At 42.3% G+C, this 23,155-nt stretch overlaps 1 protein-coding gene and 1 pseudogene across 3 annotated transcripts in view; one reads left to right on the top strand and one right to left on the bottom strand.

Annotated features, from left to right (window-relative positions):
- CTDSPL2 (CTD small phosphatase like 2) overlaps positions 1 to 23,155 on the top strand; it is a 112,115-nt gene that overhangs the window by 1,327 nt on the left and 87,633 nt on the right. The gene's annotated exons all lie outside the window — the stretch shown is intronic.
- LOC104679615 lies at positions 22,377 to 23,115 on the bottom strand (annotated as a pseudogene).

Genomic DNA, 23,155 nt, shown 5'->3' on the forward strand with positions numbered 1-23,155 from the left:
TTGGTGTTCCTCCGAGGCAGGGATTTATCTTCCTAATGCTGGTATCGCAGTACCAAGATTAATTTCTTACGTGGGTATGCAAAGTAGTGACTTGAAATGATGGATTTATCTGTGTGATTTTCAGATTGTAGATTGCTTTGTCTCTCTATTCTTTGCCCAGTTTTAAATTTTCGTTTGTGGTCCATTTGTTATTCTTAGAAAAGGGAAATGGCGTGTTAAAGCTAGTTTTACTATATTTCTTTACTTTTTCTTTACTTTTTAAAAAATTACATTGCAGACCATTTGTTCATAAAGAGAAGTAATAAGGAGGCTGTTGGTGTTTTCGGAATTTATTAATCATGTTGAATTTGGGGTCTTTGTTTTTTTTTTTGTTTTGTTTTCACTAATCAAATTAAAATTTTAAAAACTATTCACATTGCATATCAGTTGACGTTTATAACTGAAGTTTTCAACTCTGGATAGGTCCAGTTTAGAGAATTTCACTATTGTTCGCACGATGTTATGGTTAATTTTCAATATTAACAGGAACACACAAACATTATTATAGTCCTCATTTGGTAGACTTTGCCCAAGTTCGTAAAGAAAGTCAAGGCAAAATGTAGCTCTTATGTGAAGGAGTTTTTTAGGATTGAGTTGAACTTAATACTTTCCTAGGGCCAATAGAATAGTGGAGGTACAGGCACGTTAACTACTTGCCGAGTCAATTTATTTAAAAAATGGAGCCAGATGTGCAACTCAAAGGGCTCTTAAATCATTGGTCTACTGTATAGGTTTTGTCTGTATTTTAATGACCTTTTTGGGTAGTTAATAGCGTTAATATTTTTAATAAAAATTAGTTTACAGCTAGCTGAGTGAGCATTGTAGACTTTGTTTTCAAGAGTTCTCCTAAATGGTTTAGTACTACATGCATTCAGTACTTGCACTCTTTTAATGCTTTTCTCAGAGTTGAAAGAATGTAAAAGCTGGCTGGGTGGGGTGGCTTACGCCTGTAATCCCAGCACTCTGGGAGGCCAGGGCAGGCTGATCACAAGATGAGGAGTTTGAGAACAGCCTGGCCAACATAGTGAAACCCTGTCTCTACTAAAAATGCAAAAATTAGCCAGGCATGGTGGCGCACACCTGTAGTCCCAGCTACTTGGGAGGCTGAGACAAGAGAATCACTTGAACACAGGAGGTGGAGGTTGCAGTGAGCTGAAGACTGCCCTACTGTACTCCAGCCTGGTGACAGAGAGAGTCTCAAAAGAAAAGAATGTAAAAACTGTAAATGATGTAGTCCTTAACCTTTGTGGACTTGTAGCTATATAGAAAATCTAAATAGGATTGCATAGGAATATCAGGGTTTGTTTGTTTCACAAGATTCCATTCTAGATAGTGTCTCTCGTGCATTTAACTTGAGTTGGTAATGTTACTGTTTTCCCACTGTTAAGAAATTAAGAATTGGGGAAGTCTTCCCTTTGCAGATTCATCTAGCTAATCTCAAGTTGTGATTTCTGGGTAAGTGGTTTTTCATGAGATTGTTATATAACAGTCTATCTAATTCTGGTTAAAGAAACTTGGACCTGTTGTTTGCCAAGGATGTACTAGTTTCTAGATTTTTAACCATAGATTTTATTGTCAGTTGAGTAAAATGGCTTTTTTTTTAATTTTTAATTTTTTAAAAATGGGGGTCTGTCTCTGTGGCCCTGGAGTGCAGTAGTGTGATCATGGCTCACTGCAGCCTTGACCCCCTGGGCCTATGCAGTCCTCCTGCTTCAGCCTCCCAAGTAGCTGGGACTGCAGGCACATGCCATCACACCTGGCTAATTTTTTTTTTTTTTTGGTGGAGATGGGATCTCATTATGTTGCCCCAGGCTGGTTCGCAACTCCTGGCTACAAGCAGTCCTCCTGCCTCAGCCTCCCAAAGTGCTGGGAAGACTGGTGCTTGCCACCAAGCCGACTCCAAAATGGTATTAATTTATCCTAGTCATAGGAGGCTATGCTTTAGATTAATGAGATAATGAATAAAATGATTTGCCAGAATTTGGAAAAAGCAATATCTAATTGTAATTTACCAAGTTGTGAAAGCCTAAAGTAGAAAAGACACTTTAAGTCACAAATATCAAGTATGCTGAGAGGAGTTTATTTGTGGTGTGCTCTAAGTAATTTTTCTGGTTAAAAGTAGGCTAAAAAGTACCTGACTGTTTTAAGTAAATTGGCTACAGGGGGTCATTTGCTCCTTTTTTTTTTCCAGTCGGAGTTTCACTCTTGTTGCCCAGGCTGGAGTAGAATGGTATGATCTTGGCTCACTGCAGACTCCACCTCCTGGGTTCAAGCAGTTCTTCTGCCTCAGCCTCCTGAGTAGCTGGGACTACATGCATGCGCCACTACACCTGGCTAGTTTTTGTATTTTTGGTAGAGACGGGGGTTTCTGTATGTTGGCCAGGCTGGTCTTGAACTCCTGACCTCAGGTGGTCCACCCACCTCGGCCTCCCAAAGTGCTGGGATTACAGATGTGAGCCACAGCACCTGGCCCACTTTTTAAATTTTTTTTATTTTTTTATTTTTTTAATGGAGACGGGGGTCTCGCTATGTTACCCAGACTGGTCTCAAACTCCTAGGCTCAAGTGATTCTCCCTCCTTAAGCCTCCCAAAGTGCTAGGCTTACAGGCATGAGCCACTGCACCCGGCTCATGATGAGGAGACTTGACAGATACGGAACCCATGTTAAAACCATTCAATTGCAGCTTTAGTTTTCACTTACTTGGCAGTTGCCAGGAGGCATATATCTAAGCCAGACATATATTTACTAGTATTTGTATGACTACATTAATTTTTAAATTTAAACTATATTAAATTGTAATTGGACCTGCATTACAACTAGGTGGACTAGGGCTGTGTGGTACAATTTGAGAATTGCCAGTGCCTAACTTTATTTATATATTTCCAGTGTTTTTCTAAATGTCCTGTTTAAAAATCACAAATTCTCTGGAAGAGGAAACTTTATAAATTGTCTTTTGTTGACAATATTAGCACAGATTGACTATCAAATAAGCTTACTGATACCACATACAGGGTGAGGGTTCAGATAAGGGAAGGGAACATAGGAGAGTCAAGTTTTTTGTTTTTTTTTTTTTTTTGAGACAGAGTTTTGCTCTTGTTGCCCAGCCTGGAGTACAGTGGTGCGATCTTAGCTCACTGCAACCTCTGCCTCCTGGGTCAAGGCATTCTCCTGCCTCAGCCTCCCAAGCAGCTGGAATTACAGGCACCTGCCACCACGGCCGGCTAACTTTGTATTTTTTTTCTTTAGTAGAGATGAGGTTTCACCATGTTGGTTAGGCTGGTCTCAAACTCCTGACCTCAAGTGATCCACCCACCTCGGCCTCCCAAAGTGCTGGGATTACAGGTGTGAGCCACCGCGCCTGGCCAGGAGAGTTAAGTTTTTATGCACTGGCTGTGATTAGAAATGGTGTAGAATATAGGAGCACTGTCTCGGAAAGATGACAGGCAGGGTGGGGATAGAATTATAGTGAGAAGCTTTGGCTGCTTGGAATCCTTTGGGATCCTGACAGTAAGGAATGGTGAGACTAAGTGTGGCCCCAAGAAGAATTGTAAGACCTTAAAGACAAATATTTTAATGGAAGGTCACAATAGGCCAGTTGACTGTACTAGGGACCATGTATTTTGTGATATTCATAGGTTCCTATGTTATTTTATTGTTATTATTATTTTTTGAGACGAAGTCTTAGTCTGTTGCCCAGGCTGGAGTGCAGTGGTGCGATCTCAGCTCAGTGCAACCTCCGCCTCCTGAGTTCAAGCAGTTCTCCCACTTCAGCCTCCTGAGTAGCTGGGATTATAGGCGCAAACCACCATGCCCGGCTACTTTTTGTATTTTTTTAGTAGAGACGGGATTTCGCCATGTTGGCCAGGCTGTTCTCGAACTCCTGACCTTGTGATCTGCCTGCTTTGGCCTCCCAAAGTGCTGGGATTACAGGCGTGAGCCACCGCGCCCGGCCTATTGTTATTATTTTTTTGAGACAGAGTCTCGCTCCGTCTCCCAGGCTGCAGTGCAGTGGTGGCATCTCAGCTCAGTGCAACCTCTGCCTCCCAGGTTCAAGTGATTCTCTTGTCTCAGCCCCCCGAGTAGCTGGGATTACAGGTGCCGGCTACCACGCCTGGCTAATTTTTTGCATTTTTGGTAGGTACAGGGTTTCACCATGTTGGCCAAGCTGGTCTCAAACTGCTGACCTCAGGATGATCTGCCCGCCTTGATCTCCCAGAGTGCTGGGATTACAGGCGTGAGCCACCGCACTTGGCCAATTCCTGTTATAGATTGAAAAAGGAGAAAGTCTAGATTAAACATGAATGATCATCAACATGGGATTTTAGCATGGAAATGTGTTTGTTGATTTGATTAAAATAGCGCAACAGACCAGGCTTGTGATTGTAATCCCAGCACTTGGGAGGCTGAGGCAGGCAGATCCCCTGAGTTTAGGAGTTCGAGACCAGTCTGGGACACATGGTGAAACCCTGTATCTACTAAAAATGCAAAAAATTAGCCGGGCATGGTGACTCACATCTGTAGTCCCAGCCACTAGCGGGGCTGAGTAGGGGGAATTGCTTGAGCCCAGGAGGTTGAGGCTGCAGTGGGCCATGAGCGTGCCATCCATTGCACTCTAGTCTTCCAGCCTGGGTGACAGAGCAAGACCCTGTCTCAAAAAGAAAAAAAAAAAAAAGGCAGAAAACAGCAAAACAGTGTACTAGTAGAAGATACTTGGCATTACAAGTGTGAGCCACTGCGCCCAGCCTAAGTAGGAATTAAAAAAAAAAAAAAAAAAATATATATATATATATATATATGTATATACATACACACACTTTTTTTTTCTTTTGAGACGGAGTCTCACTGTTGCCCAGGCTGGAGTGCAGTGGCACAATCTTGGCTCACTGCAACCTCCGCTTCCCTGGTTCAAGTGATTCCCCTGCCTCAGCCTCCCGGGTAGCTGGGACTACAGGTGCACGCCACCACGCCCGGCTAATTTTTGTATTTTTTTTTTTTTTGAGATGGAGTCTTGCTCTGTCGCCCAGGCTAGAGTGTGATCTCGGCTCACTGCAAGCTCTGCCTCCCAGGTTCATGCCTCAGCCTCCCAAGTAGCTGGGACTACAGGCGCCCCCCACCACGTCTGGCTACTTTTTTGTACTTTTAGTAGAGGTGGGGTTTCACTGTGTTAGCCAGGATGGTCTCGATCTTCTGACCTCGTGATCCACCCTCCTTGGCCTCCCAAAGCCCTGGGATTACAGGCGTCAGCCACCGTGCCCGGCCTTTTGTATTTTTTTAGTAGAGACGGGGTTTCACCATATTGGCCAGGCTGGTCTCAAACTCCTGAGCTTGTGATCCATCTGCCTTGGCCTCCCAAAGTCCTGGGATTACAGGTGTGAGCCACCGTGCCTTGCCTTAAAAGTATATTTTTAAATCCCAGCACTTTGGAAGTTGAGGGCAGGAGTTCAAGACCAGCCTGGCCAACATGGCAAAACCCCCTTTCTATAAAGAAAAGAAATACATAAAACAAAAGTTAGCCAGGCATGGTGGCATGCATGCCTGCCTATAATCCCAGCTAGTCAGGTGGCTGAGGCATGAGACTCCCTTGAGCTGAGGAGGCAGAGGTTGCAGTGAGCCAAGATGGTGCCACTGCATGCCAACCAGATAGAGTAAGACTCCATCTCAAAAAAAAAAAAAAAAAAAAGGCTGGGTGCGGTGGCTCACGCCTGTAATCCTAGCACTTTGGGAGGCCGAGGCGGTTGGATCACGAGGTCAAGAAATCGAGATCATCCTGGCCAACATGGTGAAACCCCATCTCTACTAAAAATACAAAAATTAGCTGGGCGTGGTGGCACGCACCTGTAGTCCCAGCTACTTGGGAGTCTGAGGCAGGAGAATCACTTGAACCTGGGAGGTGGAGGTTGCAGTGAGCCGAGATCACACCACTGCACTCCAGCCTGGCGACAGAGTGAGGCTCCATCTCAAAAAAAATATATATACACGTTTAGTAAAAGAAAAGTAAGGCCGGGCGCAGTGGCTCACACCTGTAATTCCAGCACTTTGGGAGGCCGAGGAGGGTGGATTGTTTGAACCCAGGAGTTCAAGACTAGCCTGGGCAACATGATGAAACCCCATCTCTGCTAAAAATACAAAAATTAGTTGGGCATGGTGGCACACGCCTGTAGCTACTTGGGGGGCTGAGGCAGGAGGATCACATGAGCCCTGGGAGGTCGAGGCTGCAGCAAGCCCTGATTGGGCTACTGACACTCCAGCCTGGGGGACAGAGTAGGACCCTTTGTCCCGAAAAAAAAAAAAAAAAAAAAAGATGGGGTGTGGTGGCTGACGTCTGTAACCCTGGCACTTTGGGAGGCCAAGGCGGGCAGATCACCTGAGAGGTCAGGAGCTTGAGACCAACATGGCGAAACCTTGTCTCTAAAAAAAACATAATAATAATAATTAGCCAGGCATGGTGGCATGCATGCACGCCTATAATCCCAGCTACTCAGGTGGCTGAGGCTCTTGAGCTAGGGAGGTGGAGGTTACAGTGAGCTGAGATGGCGCCACCTCATGCCAGCCTTGGTGACGTTGAGATTCTGTTTAAAAAAAAAGTATGTTTATTAAAAGAAAAGTAAGGGTGGCTGCAGTGGCTCACACCTGTAATTCTAGCCCTTTGGGATGCCGAGGAGGGTAGTTTGTTTGAGCCCAGGAGTTTGAGACTAGACTGGGCAACATGGCGAAACCCCATCACTACTAAAAATACAAAAATTAGCTGGATGTGGTGGCGCACACCTGTGGACCCAACTACTCGGGCTGAGGCAGGAGGATCATGTGAGCCTTGGGAGTTCGAGGCTGCAGCGAGCCCTGATTGGGCCACTGGCACTCCAGCCTGGGTGACAGTAGGACCCTGTGTCAAAAAAAAAAGAAAAAGGCGGGGCACAGTGACCCATGCCTGTAATCCCAGCACTTTGGGAGGCTGAGGCTGGTGGATCACCTGAGGTCCAGAGTTTGAGACTAGCCTGGCCAACATGGCAAAACCCCGTCACTACTAAAAATACACAAAATTAGCTGGGCGTGGTGGTGGGTGCCTGTAATCCCAGTTACTCGGGAGGTTGAGGCAGGAAAATCGCTTGAACCCAGGAGTTGGAGGCTGCAGTGAGCTGCGATCATGCCATTGCACTCTAGCCAGGGCAACAAGAGCAAAACTACGTCTCAAAAAAAAAAAAAAAAAAAAGTGTATTATTTGTTTAAAAAAAATAAGCGGGATACATAAATATCTTTTTAGTTGAGAGAAAACTGATTATTTGCTTTAGTAATAATGCTTTCATCCTGATACCTCCCAAATATGTATGATTTTCTTAGTGAGTTGAAAATAATAATCTCTTACCTTACAAGTACCTGCCTTTTACTATTTTGTCGAGTTAAGACAATTATATATTTCTTTAATTTCTGATATGTAGATAAAAATTATTTGAAAAAATAGTCACAATCATTTCAAACTATCATGCATTTCCTCCTGTGTTGGGAATAATACACCTTTTTTTTTTTTTTTTTTTTGAGATGGAGTCTCACTCAGCCACCCAGGCTGGAGTGCAGTAGCATGGTTTTGGTTCACTGCAACCACCATTTCCCGGATTCAAGTGATTCTCTGCCTCCCCAGTAGCTGGGATTACAGGTACCCACCATCATGCCCAGCTCCTTTTTATATTTTAGTAGAGACAGGGTTTCACCATGTTGGCCAGACTGGTCTTGAACTCCTAACCTCAGGTGATCCTCCCTCCTCGGCCTCCCAAAGTCCTGGGATTACAGGAGTGAGGTACTGTGGCAGCTCGTTTTTTTTGTTGTTGTTGTTTGTTTGTTTTGTTTTTTTGTAGTAGCAAGCAAGAGGACACCTCTGCTAGAGAATTATGATTATACCTAATCTTTGACCAGTGATTTTAAGTAAAAATTCAGTCTTCGTAATCCTTCTTGTCTTCTATCTCCCATATATTAATAGTTCATCTCAGTCATAATGATTAATTTTTCCTTTATAGATAGTGATAAGAATAGTGGGAAATTATTTTTTTCCCCCCCGACTGAGTCTCACTCTGTCACCTAGGCTGGAGGGCAGTGGTGCAGTCTTGGCTTACTGCTACCTCTGTCTCTTGGGTTCAAGCAGTTCTCCTGCCTCAGCCTCCTGAGTAGCTGGGATTACAGATGTGCACCACCATGCCTGGCTAATTTTTGTATTTTTAGTAGATATGAGGTTTCATCATGCTGGCCAGATTGATCTCAAACTCCTGACCTCAAATGATCTGCCCATCTTCGCCTCCCAAAGTGCTGGAGTTACAGGTGTGAGCCACTGCTCACACCTGAGGTTTAAAAATAAACCTCAGTTTATTTTATAATTTTTATTTGTTTATTTTTGAGACCCGGTCTTGCTCTGTCACCTAGGCTGGAGTGCAGTGGTGCGATCATGGCTCACTGCAGCCTCGACTTCCTGGGCTCCAGTGATCCTCCCACCTCAGCCTTCCAAGTAGCTGGTACCACAGGCAAGCACCACCATGCCCAGCTAATTTTTGTATTTTTGGTAGAGACGGGGTTTCACCATGTTGCCCAGGCTGTTCTCAAACTCCTGAGCTCAAGTGATCCACCTGCCTCAGCCTCCCAAAGTGCTAGGATTATAGGCATGAGCCACCATATTGAATTATTTCACATAACTCAATGCAGATTTATTTTGGACAAAGGCCATATTGTTCTACATTATTGTTTTAAAGATTTTTAGTGTGTATGTATGTGTGTGTGTGTGTATGTGTGTATATATACACACAAATACATATATTTATGTAAAATTTTATGGGGTTTTTGTTTTGTTTTGAGACTGAGTCTTGCTCTCTCACCGAGACTGGAGTGCAGTTGTGTGAATATGGCTCACTACAGCCTTGACCTCCCAGGCTCAGTTGATCTTCCCTCTTCAGCTTCCCTAGTAGGTGGGAGTACAGACACACACTACCATGCCTGGCTAATTTTTTATTTTTTAAAATTTTTGTAGAGACAGGATCTTGCCATGTTGCCCAGACTGTTAGTAATCCCTGGGCTCAAGCAGTCATCCTGCCTTGGCCTTCCAAAGTTCTGGGATTACAGGTGTAAGCCACCACATCCAGCCTGATTCTTTTCTTACTACCACATTACTGTATTCTTAGGATTTCAAATTTCTCCTGGCCTGACAGTTAAGTTTAATCAAAAGGGCATAAATAAGTAGTTAGATCTCTCCTCTTGCCCATTTTTGCTGAGAACTAATTAAATACAAAGCACTCTTGGTGGGCACGGTGGCACATGCCTGTAATCCCAGCTACTCAAGAGGCTGAGGCAAGAGGATTGCTTAAGCCCAGGAGTTCTGGGTTGTATGCCGATTGGGTGTCTACACTAAGTTCAGCATCAGTATGGTGACTTCCCAGGAACAAGGACCACCAGGTTGCCTAAGGAGGGGTGAACTGGTCCACGTCGGAAATGGAGCAGGTCAAAACTCCTCTGCTGCTCAGTAGTGGAATGGCACCTGTGAATAGCCACTGCACTCCAGCCTGGGCCACATAACGAGACCCTGTCTCTTAAGAAAAAAAGCACTCTTAGGAAAATTCTGCCAAAATTAAGGTCACTTTTCTTAGTTTTTAGAATGTCTTTGTTGATGTATCCAATATATACATTGAAATTTGTCTATTAATGTATAGGTGAGCTCAGTAAATCAAAACAGAATGTGTTGGCACAGGCCATGATAGGATAGTAATATGGTGAGAAATGATAAGCTTCCTGTGAGCTTGTTGAGAAGATGAACTATATTACTCAGTTCTTACAAATTCATAACTTATATTTTTGCTAAAATAGCATTGTGTTACAAAGTTTTATTACGAATTTTCATATGTAATAGAATTGTTTTTTAACAAAATCTTTAAATAAAATTAAAACAATCTTCAAATTCTGTTAAAGCTTAGAGTAAAGGAATACAAATATCTCATTACCGACTTTGTCCTAATTTCATTTTTTAATTTTTTTTTTTTTTTTCTTGAAACAGAGTCTCGCTCTGTCACCCAGGCTGGAGTGCGGCGGCACAACCTTGGCTCTCTGCAACCTCCGCCACCTGGGTTCAAATGATTCTCGTGCCTCAGCCTCCTGAGTAGCTGGGACTACAGGTGCACGCCTCCATGCCTGGGTGATTTTTGTATTTTTAGTGGAGATGGGGGTTTCACTATGTTGACCAGGCTGTTCTTGAACTCCTGACCTCGGGTGATCTGCCTGCCTCGGCCTCCCAAAGTGTTGGGATTACAGGCGTGAGCCACCACACCTGGCCCCTTTGTCCTAATTTCTGCTAATGACATATCAGATTTTAAATCAGGGTACCAGTAGTAGTATTTAAAACATCTGAATGTCTGTGCCTTAATAAACATTTTTAGTGGTCAACAAACTGAATATTGCTATCTTTAAATTTTTTCTTTCTTTCTTTCTTTTTTTTTTTTTAATTCAAGTGAGGTCTCACTATGTTGCCAGGGTTGGTCTCAGACTCTTGGACTCAAGTGATCTTCCCACCTTGTCCTCCCAAAGTGCTAGGATTTCAGGCGTGAACCACCACGCCTGGCCTATAATGCTGTTTTTTAAAAAAATAAGTTTATAGGCCAGGCACGGTGGCTCACGCTTGTAATCCCAGCACTTTGGGAGGCTGAGACAGTGAATCATTTGAGTTGAGGAGTTTGGGACCAGCCTGACCAACATGGTGAAGCACTGTCTTGACTAAAAATACAAAAAAAAAAAAAATAGCTGGGCCTGGTGGTGTATGCCTGTACTCCCAGCTATCCGGGAGGCTAAGGCGAGAGAATCGCTTGAACCCAGGAGACGAATGTTGCAGTGAGTCGAGATCACGCCACTGTACTCCAGCCTGAGCAATAGAGCAAGACTCTTGTCTCAAAAAAAAAAAAAAACAGCGTGTATTTTGAGAGTGTGTTTTAGTCATCAGTAGTCTAACAACCCATATGTTGTTTCTCTAGAGAAAATAGATTGATAATCGTTTTAGAAAAATCTTTTTTTTTTCCTTTTTCTTTTTTTCTTAAGAGACAGGGTCTTGGCTGGGCGTGGTAGCTCACGCCTATAATTCCAGCACTTTGGGAGGCCGAGGTGGGCAGATCACAAGGTCAAGAGATAGAGATCATCCTGGCCAACATGGCGAAACCCCGTATCTACTAAAAATACAAAAATTAGCTGGACGTGGTGGCGTGCACCTGTAGTCCCAGCTACTCAGGAGGCTGAGGCAGGAGAGTCGCTTGAACCTGGGAGGCGGAGGTTGCTTGCAGTGAGCCAAGATCATGCCACTGCACTCCAGCCTGGCAACAGAGCGAGACTCTGTCTCAAGAAGAAAAAAAAAGAGACAGGGTCTTACTCTCTCACCTAGGCTGGAGTACAATGGCACAGTCACAGTTTACTGCAGCCTTGACCTCCTGGGCTCAAGTGATCCTCCTGCCTCAGCCTCCCAAATAGCTGGAACTATAGGTGTGCACCATCACGCCTGGCCAATTTTTAAAATTTTAAGATAAAGGCAAGGTCTCACTGTTGCCTACACTAGTCTTGATCTCCTAGTCTCAAGTGACCTCTTCCTGGGTGGGACTTCCAAAGTGCTGAGATTACAGGTGTGCTGAGATTACAGTGCGTCCGGCTGAAAACACATTCTTTTTGTTCTTATTTATTGAAGAAAACTTTAAGTCAGAGAAAACCCCATAATTTGATCAGCCTAACTCAGTTCTTTTGTTTTTTGTATAGTCCTGTGTTTTGCCAAATGTTTTTGATAAGGTTATTATATTTAGTAGTTTTTAAATAATTTTATAATATTAGCTAAATGGAAAAGCGGAGAAGACCATATATCAGAAATATTAATGATCCAGAAAGACCACCTGTCTTTATCACACACTTTGTTGTGAATAGGATTAAAGGAACCTTCGGCCAGGCACGGTGGCTCACACCTGTAATCCCAGCACTTTGGGAGGCCGAGGCAGGCAGATTACGAGGCCAGGAGTTTGAGACCAGCTGACCAACATGGTGAAAGCCCGTCTCTACTAAAAATACAAAAATTAGCCGGGCGTGGTGGTGCACACCTGTAATCCCAGCCACTGGGGCTGAGGCAGGAGAATCGCATGAACCCGGGAGGCAGAGGTTACAGTGAGCCGAGATCGCGCCACTACACCTTAGCCTGGGCGACAGAGTGAGACTCCGTCTCAAAAAAAAAAAAAAAAAAAAAAAGAATCCGGCCGGGTGAGGTGGCTCACGCCTGTAATCCCAGCACTTTGGGAGGCCGAGGCGGGTGGATCACAAGGTCAGAAGATCAAGACCATCCTGGCTAACAAGGTGAAACCCCCCCATCTTTAAAAAACAAAACAAAACAAAAACAAAAAATTAGCCGGGCATGGTGGCAGGTGCCTGCATTCCCAGCTACTCAGTAGGCTGAGGCAGGAGAATGGCGTGAACCTGGGAGGCGAGCTTGCAGTGAGCTGAGATCGCGACACTGCACTCCAGCCTGGGCAACGAGAGAAACTCCGTCTCAAAACCAAAAAAAAAGAATCTTCCTGTTGTAGAGTTGATTTTTTTTTTTTTTTTAGACTAAGTCTCGCTCTGTCACCCAGGCTGGAGTGCAGTGGCACAATCTCAGCTCACTGCAACCTCTGCCTCCTGGATTCTCCTGCCTCAGCCTCCCGAGTAGCTGGGATTACAGATGCACACCACCACTCTCCCAAATTTTTGTACTTTTAGTAGAGACGGGGTTTTGCCGTGTTGGCCAGGCTGGTCTCGAACTCCTGACCTCAAGTGATCCATCTGCCTCGGCCTCCCAAAGTGCTGGAATTACAGGTGTGAGCTATCGCACCCTGCCGAGTTGATGTTTTATATAATGCTCCTATACTTAGTCCTTCTTCCCTGGTTGTCTTGATTTTTTTTCTTAGGTGACTGAGAAATCTGTTTTTTCCCCAAGTCCTCCTCCTCCTCCTCCTCCTTTCACCGTGAAGGTTTATAGAAGTAGTGAAGATTAAAGGTGGACAGTTGTAATACCTGAAACTTGATTTCAGATTATTCAGGCTAGGAATGTAGACTAAGTGGAAACATGCTGCTACTTTTGAAAATGTCATTTGATGTCACAGAGGGCAATGACTTTAGCTCTTTCATGAATATAGTAAGTTAATATAAATTTAGTAATCATACCATTTGTAAGGTAGAGTATAAATTAACAGACCCGGAGAATTTTAGAGCTGGAGGAGACCAAAGAGGTCATCTAGTCCAGTAACATTTGTGTTTTGTTGTGATGAATCATTCTGAAGACTCCTTAACATGTAGTGAATGTTTATCTTAATTAGGGTGCTGCAGGAAGAGATGTATATTATGGAAGGATGAAGACAGCTCTGATTAATGTCTCATCTCCCATTTTGACAGCGTCTTTGTTTGTTTATTTTTTAGGTAAAATTTACATGTGAAATGCCAGATCTGATGTCCAATAATTTCTCTTGCTGTTGAGGAAACAAAGTGCTAGAATGATTACATGACTTCAGCAGTGTCTCACAGCTAACTAATGATAGATGAAGGACTGGAACCTGAGTGTGTCTGCCTCCTAGTTTGGAGGTCATTCCTTTAGTAACTCCTTCAGGAGTCTACTCTAAAACCATTGCATGCATGTATTATTTTTTATATAGCCAACTGTAAATATACATAAAGTTTTACGGCAAATCTTGACTTTGTTGCCTTTAATGTTTGATTTGTGATCTTTTTGTAATTTTCTTTATTTATATGTACTGTCTACTCTTGTTTCTGTCTTAATGCATGACACATCAGAACAGGTTGAGTATCCCTCATCCAAAATGCTTGCTATCAGAAGTGTTTTGGATTTCATATTTTTTTGGATTTTGGAATATTTGCATATACATAATAAGGTATCTTGGAAAGGACCCAAGTTTCAACATGAAGTTCATTTATGTTTCACAAGTACCTTACACATATAGTCTGAAGGTAATTTTAAACAATTTTTTTTTATACTTTAACTTCTAGGGGACATGTGCACAATGTGCAGATTTGTTACATATGTATACATGTGCCATGTTGGTGTGCTGTACCCATTAACTCGTCATTTACATTAGGTATATCTCCTAATGCTATCCCTCCCCGCTCTCCCCACCCCACGACGCCCCGGTGTGTGATGTTCCCCACCCTGTGTCCAAGTGTTCTCATTGTTCATTTCACACCTATGAGTGAGAACATGCATTGTTCGGTTTTCTGTCCTTGCGATAGTTTGCTCAGAATGATGGTTTCCGGTTTCAACCATGTCCCTGCAAAGGACAGGAACTCATTCCTTTTTTATGGCTGCATAGTATTCCATGGTGTATATGTGCCACATTTTCTTAATCCAGTCTGTCATTGATGGGCATTTGGGTTTGTTCAAAGTCTTTGTTATTTTGAATAGTGCCGCAATAAACATACATGTGCGTGTGTCTTTATAGCAGCATGATTTATAATCCTTTGGGTATATACCTAGTAATGGGATGGCTGGGTCAAATGGTATTTCCAGTTCTGGATCCTTGAGGAATCGCCACACTGTCTTCCACAGTGGTTGAACTACTTTACTGTCCCACCAACAGTGTAAAAGTGTTCCTGTTTCTCCACATCCTCTCCAGCACCTGTTGTTTCCTGACTTTTGAATGATCGCCGTTCTAACTGGTGTGAGATGGTATGTCATTGTGGTTTTGATTTGCATTTCTCTGATGGCCAGTGATGATGAGCATTTTTTCATGTGTCTGTTGGCTGCATAAATGTCTTCTTTTGAGAAATGTCTGTTCATATCCTTCAACTGCTTTTTGATGAGGTTGTTTGATTTTTTCTTGTACATTTGTTGAAGTTGTTTGTAGATTCTGGATATTAGCCGTTTGTCAGACGAGTAGATTGCAAAAATTTTCTCCCATTCTATAGGTTGCCTGTTCACTCTGATGGTAGTTTCGTTTACTATGCAGAAACTTTTTAGTCTAATTAGATCCCATTTCTCAACTTTGGCTTTTGTTGCTGTTGCTTTTGGTGTTTTAGACATGAAGTCCTTGCCCTTGCCTATGTCCTGAAAGGTATTGCCTAGGTTTTCTTCTAGGGTTTTTATGGTTTTAGGTCTGACATTTAATTCTTTAATCCATTTTGAATTAATTTTTGTATAAGGTGTATCCAGTTTCAGCTTTCTACATATGTCTAGCCAGTTTTCCCAGCACCACTTATTAAATAGGGAATCCTTTCCCCATTTCTTGTTTTTGTCAGGTTTGTCAAAGATCAGATGGCTGTAGATGTGTGGTGTTATTTCTGAGGGCTCTGTTCTGTTCCATTGGTCTGTATCTCTGTTAAACAATATTTTTAATAGTTTTGTGCATGGAACAGTTTTGACTGCATTTTGACTGACTCGTAACATGAAGTCAGGGTGGAATTTTCCACTTGTAACATTATGTTGGTGCTCAAAAACTTGGATTTTGGGACATTTCGGATTTTCAGATTTTTATATTTCAAATTTTCCTAGTAGGGATGCTCAGGCTGTATACCACTTCTCATTCATTTAGCAAATACATTTGTAAATAGGGCACATAAGTAAGTTCTAATTTGTTGAGGATACTTCATATACAATGTGCTATTATCTCTTAATGTTGTTTAGGTAGAAATGTGTGCGTTCAAGACCTTAGGAGCAGATTATCAACTGAGTTTATGCTTTTATCATTATTGTAATCTTATTGTTAATACAAGGCAATTTGAAACCATAATTGTCTGCCTCAAAAATTGCTTGGTATCATGGATTTTGTGAAGGGGAAGGAAATCTTATGAGGAAGAAACTTTTAGTTTATTTATAAGCCCCTTTTTGTAGGCAAGAATTGAGTATTGATGTGAAGATTGTTTATGTCTCAGTGATACAGTCTTCCCCACCCCAATTATCTGGCCTTTTTGAGAGAGGTTAGAAAAATTGTGGCTTAGTTCAACAAAGTTTGAGTTAATTTGTGTGTCAGGTTACTAGAGTTATGGATCCAGCATCTACCTTCAAGATTTACAGTGTAGTGCAATTAAAGAGAAAGAAACAGATTATTTAATATGATTTAATAGGTAAATTAGAGATAATAACAGTTTACACAGGTTTGAGGCTACAGAGGTGGTTACTTACACATGATACTTGGGCTGAGTTTTAAACGATGAAGGTAATAGTTAATAGAAAGAATGAGGTAAAAAGAGCAGAAGCATGTATAGAGCACAGTGTGGGCAGGAAACTATTATTGCAGTGCTAAGAAAGTGGCAGCCGGCTGGGAGCGGTGACTCACCTCTAATCCCAACACTTTGGGAGGTTGAGGCGGGTGGATCACGAGGTCAGGAGATCGAGATCATCCTCGCTAAAACGGTGAGACCCCGTCTCTACTAAAAATACAAAAAATTAGCCAGGTGTGGTGGTGGGCGCCTGTAGTCCCAGCTACTCAGGAGGCTGAGGCAGGAGAATGGCGTGAACCCGGAAGGTGGAGCTTGCAGTGAGCCGAAATCGTGCCACTGCACTCCAGCCTGGGCGACAGAGCAAGACTCCATCTCAAAAAAAAAAAAAAAAAATGTGGCAGCAAATAGCAATGAAAAAAGACTGGGAGGTAGTTATTGTGGGTTTCATATATGCAATGCCAGAGTGTTTAGTCTTTATTTTGAAGGCAGTTGATGGGAAACCTGGGTGAGAGGAACAGGCAAGTTTGTGCAGTGCCGAGGATCCATTTAAAGGGGACAAGACTAAGAAATATTTCAGAGGTAAAATCATCAGGATTTGTTGATTGACTATAGAAGATAAGAAAGAGGAATAATAACTGGGATGTTTAGGATGGCTTCTAAGTTTCTGGCTTGGCTAATTAGGTAAGATGGTAGTAACATTACTTGTCATGAAGAATGTATTAGGAAAAATACAGTAAGAAGAGCCGGTTTTGGTATGGGGGTGGTATGCGAAAAGTGAATTCAGTTTTGGGTGAGTTGAATTTGAGGTACCAAGTAAAATTGTTGAGAACATGGTTGAGTGTGAGTCTGAAATTTAGAGGCAGTAGAGATTCTAGCAGAATTAATGATGCAGTTTATAATGAACATTTGAAAGAGACTCATTCTCCAACTCCAACCCACTACCTCTTTAATCCTTTTACTTGTGCTGCAGGCAAGTAGAAAGGAAATTTTATTGCCCAGTTTTGAATTGCTGGGCAATTAACTTTTTGTATTCCTGAAAGTAGATGTGGTTCTAGTGTTTGAACAAGTGGGATTGTTTTACATTATATACTTTTTTCTTCCAATGTCATGAATTCTTAGGCTTAAAGTGTCCTTATTGCTATGTTTGTTTTGTGATGATGCTTAAAGTGTATCATTTTCATTTACAGATTTCTTTCCTAAGCATACTCGTTTTCCCAATCTTTATTATTATTATTATTATTATTATTATTTGAGATAGAGTCTTGCTCTGTCGCCCAGGCTGGAGTGCAGTGGCGTGATCTCATCTCACCACAACCTCCGCCTCCTGGGTTCAAATGATTCTCCTGTCTCAGCCTCCCAAGTAGCGGGGACTACAGGCACCCACCATCATGACCGTCTAATTTTTGTATTTTTCGTAGAGACAGAGTTTCACCATATTGGCCAGGCTGGTCTCGAACTCCTGACCTTGTTATCCGCCCCCCCTTGGCCTCCCAAAGTGTTAGGATTACAGGCGTGAGCCACCGCGCCTTATTTATTCCATTTTTTACTGATACAGGTTGAGTATCCCTTATCTGAAATACTTGAGACCAAAGGTCTATTTTTATGTTTTTTTGGGGGGGGAATATTTGCATTATACTGGTTGAGCATTTGCTTTTGAGTGTCATGTCAGCACTCAAGTTTCTGGATTATGCAGCATTTCAGATTTTGTATTTTCAAATTCGGGATACTCAACCTGTAATAGAAAAGAATTGATCTAGTAATGGAACTCTAAAGAACTGAAAGGATATGGTAAATTCTGGCATAAATAATAGCATTACCAACGTGAGGCTGTATATGTAAGTTTAAAATTGTTTCCTTTATATTTTAAATTTAATAAAATCAGGTTGCTGATGTTACATAAGAATTCCTAATGTGTACTGGGCCAAATTAATATTGTATTATGTTTGTTTGGTTTTGTTATCAGGGTAATGTTGGTCTCATAAAATGAATTGGGAAGTGTTCCCTTCTGTTTTCTGGAAAAGTTTATGTAGATTTGTATTGTTTCTTTTTAGGTGATTGGTAGGATTCTCGAGTGAAGCCATTTGGGCCTGGAGTTTTCTATGTTGGAGGTTTTTTACTACAGTTTCAATTTTAGAAATTAATACATATGGGGCTAATTAGGTTATCTGATGTGTGAGCTTTGGGGATCCATATGATTTGAGGAATTTGACTTTCATCTAAATTATTGAGTATACAGGCATAAAGTTTTTTTTTGTTTTTTGTTTTTTGTTTTTTTGAGATGGAGTCTTGCTCTGTTGCCCAGGCTGGAGTGCAGTGGCGTGATCTCGGCTCACTGCAACCTCTGCCTCCCAGGTTTAAGCGATTTTCCTGCCTCAGTCTCCTGAGTAGCTGGGATTACAGGTGTGCACCACCGTGCCTAATTTTTGTAATTTTAGTAGAGATGGGGGTTTCACTCTGTTGCCCAGGCTGGTCTCGAGCTACTGACTTCAGGTGATCTGCCTGCCTTGGCCTCCCAAAGTGCTGGGATTACAGGCATGAGCCACTGTGCCTGGTCCTGTTGGTAATATTCTGTAAATTCTCCTTAAAAGTATATAGGATCTATAGTGATATTCAGTTTTTCCTTCCTAATAATGGTTGTGTCTTTTTTTCTCAAACTGCTAACAGTTTATCAGTTTACTGATCTTTGCCAAAAATTTAATTTCTGTTTTTTAAAATTTTTTTTTAACTTCATCTTGATTTCTGGTCTGTTGAATGCTTTCTCTCTTGGCAGTTGGTTGTAATTTCATCCTCTTTTGTGTGTCTTGCAATATTTTACTGAACGCTGGATATTGTGAATAGGGTAGTAAAGAATGAGTAAATAGTATTTATACCTGGAACATTGCATTCCTGGACTTTTAGTGTAGGGAGTTGAGTCAGTCTAGTCAGGAGTTAAGCTGATTTTCTGTTTTGTTGTTGCAGAGGGTACCTTAAGTGCAACATTGGCTTCAAATTTCTCTCGTGTTACTTTGTGCTTAGATCGGTAGTTGGCATGTGGGAAGGTGTTTCTGAATTTTCCTGATCAGCTCTCAGTGTTTGGCTTGTGTGCCTTGGCGTCATGAGTAGAACTCTATCAATGATCTTGCTCCTCTAGGCCAAACTGCAGTTTGGATCTTTGTAGGTGTTGTCTGGAAAAGAGTTTCTCTGCTCTTGCCTCAGTGGTATTAGAGACATTAGATCTCTAAGATCTCTAATGTCTTTGGTATAAGACCCTGGGTCCAACACTGTTTCCTTCCCCTACAGTGGTAGAGTTTTTTTCCTTTCACTCCCCCACCTGCCCAATTCACTTGTGCCTTACGGGTAACTGGGCTTGCTATTCCTCCACCAGTCTCTTCCAGTTTTTGTTCCCTAGAAGAGAAGGATCTGGTTGGGGCTTTGTATTTTTCCCATTGTAGAAGCTGCTCCCTTCCTCAAGCACTGCACCCCAGAGGAGGGCTCTCTTCAGTCCCCTGTTCCCATATTATGAGCCTTTGGTGGAGGTCTGTGGAAGATCTTGCAAATGGTTTGAATTTCGCTTGTTAACTGTGTCTCTCAGGAATAATATTCTCATGCTAATGCACACTTTGCCTTCAGCAGTTTGTTAACAATTTTAGATGAATTCTTTTTACCTGCTTTTATGGCACCATTGTTTCTTCCCTTGGTCTACCCTCAGGTGAGCCAGTGCTTGCATTCTGTCTCTACTAGGAAGGGGTTGTATTTTCTTTTTTTTTTTGAGACGGAGTCTCGCTCTGTCGCCCAGGCTGGAGTGCAGTGGCCGGATCTCAGCTCATTGCAAGCTCCGCCTCCCGGGTTTACGCCATTCTCCTGCCTCAGCCTTCCAAGTAGCTGGGACTACAAGCGCCCACCACCTCGCTCGGCTAGTTTTTTGTATTTTTTAGTAGAGACGGGGTTTCACCGTGTTAGCCAGGATGGTCTCGATCTCCTGACCTCGTGATCCGCCTGTCTCGGCCTCCCAAAGTGCTGGGATTACAGGCTTGAGCCACTGTGCCCGGCCTAGGGGTTGTATTTTCTTGGATTTGAAATCGCCTGGTTGCCCTGAGTCCTCAGCTCTTGGATGGGTTTTTAAAGGGTTCAATTTTGTAGTTTATTCAGGCTTTTTGTTGTTAGGCTGGTGGTGGCATTCTTTCTAGCTTTCTATAGCCTAGGCAGAACCCAGTTAATTTATAAGAATGGATCTCTAGGCAAAACTCCAGTGGGTCATAGAAGTGCTCTTCTCTTTCTGAGGCTGTAGCTTGTAATTCCCCGACTTCTTTGCCCTCAGGTTGCCTTCTCTTCAGTTTAGACCAAAGGAAAGTGTTCGAATTGGTTATATTGATAGTGGAAAGAGAGGCTCGCCAATTAGCACTGGATTGCTTTTTCTTCTTCCCTAAGCACTGGTTCCCTCAAAACTGTCTTGTGGTCAGCTCCTCCTCTACAATTTTTGCCATCTTTTCCCAGTCTCCTCTCAACCTTGCTTATTCTTCTATTTCCTGTTATGAAATTCCTAGGGGGAAAAAAAAAACCATATATTGTGGCCAGGTGCGGTTGCTCATGCCTCTAATCCAGCACTTTGGGAGGCCAAGGCGGGCAGATCACCTGAGGTCATGAGTTTGAGACCAGCCTGGCCAACATGGTGAAACCCTGTCTCTACTAAAATTACAAAAATTAGGCATGGTGGCACATGTCTGTAATCCCAGCTATTCGGGATGCTGAGGCAGGATAATTGCTTGAATCTGGGAGGCGGAGGTTGCGGTGAGCTGAGATTGTGCCACTGCACTCCAGCCTGGGTGACACAGCAAGACTCCGTCTCAAAAAAATAAATAGATGGACAGATAGATAGATAGATAGATAGATAGATAGATAGATAGATAGATAGATAGAGAATTTTAAAGTCTGGAATTAAGATGAAGTATTTCAGCACTTTGTGTACCTGACAATTGCCTTTTTTTGTCTACAGGTTATTTTGTCATTTTTAAAAATAAGTAAATATTAAAAAGGTGAGGTAGGAGGCAAATTTTACTTGATCCCTTTTCCTGTCCTTTTCTTCTGTCCCCATTGTATTCTACCCTTGTTGACAGTAGTTGGTTAGGAAAGAAAAAAAGGGCCGGGCATGGTAGCTCACACCTGTTAGGAAAGAAAAAAAGGGCCGGGCATGGTAGCTCACACCTGTAATCACTGCACTTCAAGAGACCAAGGTGGGCAGATCACTTGAGCCCAGGAGTTTGAGACCACCCTGGGCAACACAGTGGGACCCAATCTGAAATCTGACCCAATCTATAATCTGAAAGAAAAAAAACCAGATTCAAAAGTAGGCAAAGGACTTTTAGATTAAAAAATTAGCTGGGCGTAGTAGTGCATCCCTATAGTCCCAGCTGCTCTGTAGGCTGAGGTGGGAAGATCGCTTGAACCTGGGAAGTTGAGACTGCAAGTGAGCTGTGAACCTGCCACTGCACTCCAGCCTGGGTGACAGGGTGAGACCGTGTCTCAAAAAAAAAAAAAAGAGATTTTGTTTTCCAATTCCAGAGTCCTTAGTCTCTCACTCTTTTGGAAACCTTTGGATTAGATGAAGATCTATAGTTTTGTTAAAAACTGTTTTAAACCATTTTAACCATTTGTACGCATATAGTTGTGGTATTAAGTACATTCACCTTGTTGTCTACCATCTATCTCCAGAACTTTTTCATCTTCTCAAACTGAAACTCCGTGTCCATTAAACAGTCCTCAAGGTTCATAATATATGTCAGAATTTCCTTGCTTTTTAAGGCTGAATACTACTTATTTGTATGTATGTACCACATTTTGTTTATCCATCCATTGATGGACACTTCCGTTGTGTCCACCTTTTAGCTATTGTGAAAAATGCTGCTATGAATGTGGGTGTACTGTGTGAGACCCTACTGTCAGTTCTTGTTGGATCATATGGCAATTCTATATTTAATTTTTTTGAGGAACTGCCATGCCACTTTCCACAACAGCTTTACTATTTTACATTCTCTCCAGCAAAGCCCAAGGATCCCAATTTCTCCACAGTCTTGCCAGCACTTTTTATTTTTATTTTTATTTTATTTATTTATTTATTTATTTATTTATTTTTCCAATTTAAGTGGGTACTGTTTGTTAACTGATGAGCCTAGAAAAATAATCATGGTAGACACCTTAGTTCATTCTTCTAATAAGCCTGTTGATCTGGTCCTCCCTGTTGCCAGCATCTCCACCTTCTACAAAATGGGTGGTCTTTTTCTTCATTCCACCTCGTGGAGAAGATTTGCCTCTTTGAAGCGTTTTCCAACAGTATAGATCTCATGAATCAGATCCTCCATGCAGATGATGCCATATTTACCAAGAGATCGAGCAATCAAAGCGTTATCTGTCAAAGCAATTCGCTTCGCTTCTTATTGGTTTTGCCATAACCACGCTTGTAGATTAGCTCATTTACTGACTTCAGATTGGGGTACCCCCATGCAATATATGGCTCTACAATCCTCAGCATGTTAATCGAAGCCTTGTTGAGCTTCAGAAAGGTTCCATTGAAGATTTGACGAAGGCGATGAAGCTGCAATACCTTTTGGACCTTTGGGCTCACGCCATTGATACCTCTGATCCTGATGACAAATGCCAGTTTGGATTCAGCAGGTACATAGAAGTTGCCAGCTTTTCTTGCCACCCTCGCCATTCGAATTTCGGTTCTGTACATCTGCCTATATTCCTTGTGGTAGTGCTTCACTTTTTCATAGATAAGCTTCCTCCTTGCCTTTCAAAACATCTTTTGGGCAAACTTCTTTCTCAGGCGCTTGATCTTCAGCTCTGAAATTCCTTCGCTTTTTCTTAAGGGTTTCTGCCACAGCAGGAAATTTCTTCTCTTCTATACCCTCCATGGTTCCAGCCGGAAAAAGAAGCTTGTTTTGTTTTTTGATA

This window comes from Rhinopithecus roxellana, chromosome 5 (assembly GCF_007565055.1).
Source record: "Rhinopithecus roxellana isolate Shanxi Qingling chromosome 5, ASM756505v1, whole genome shotgun sequence".
NCBI lineage: Eukaryota > Metazoa > Chordata > Mammalia > Primates > Cercopithecidae > Rhinopithecus > Rhinopithecus roxellana.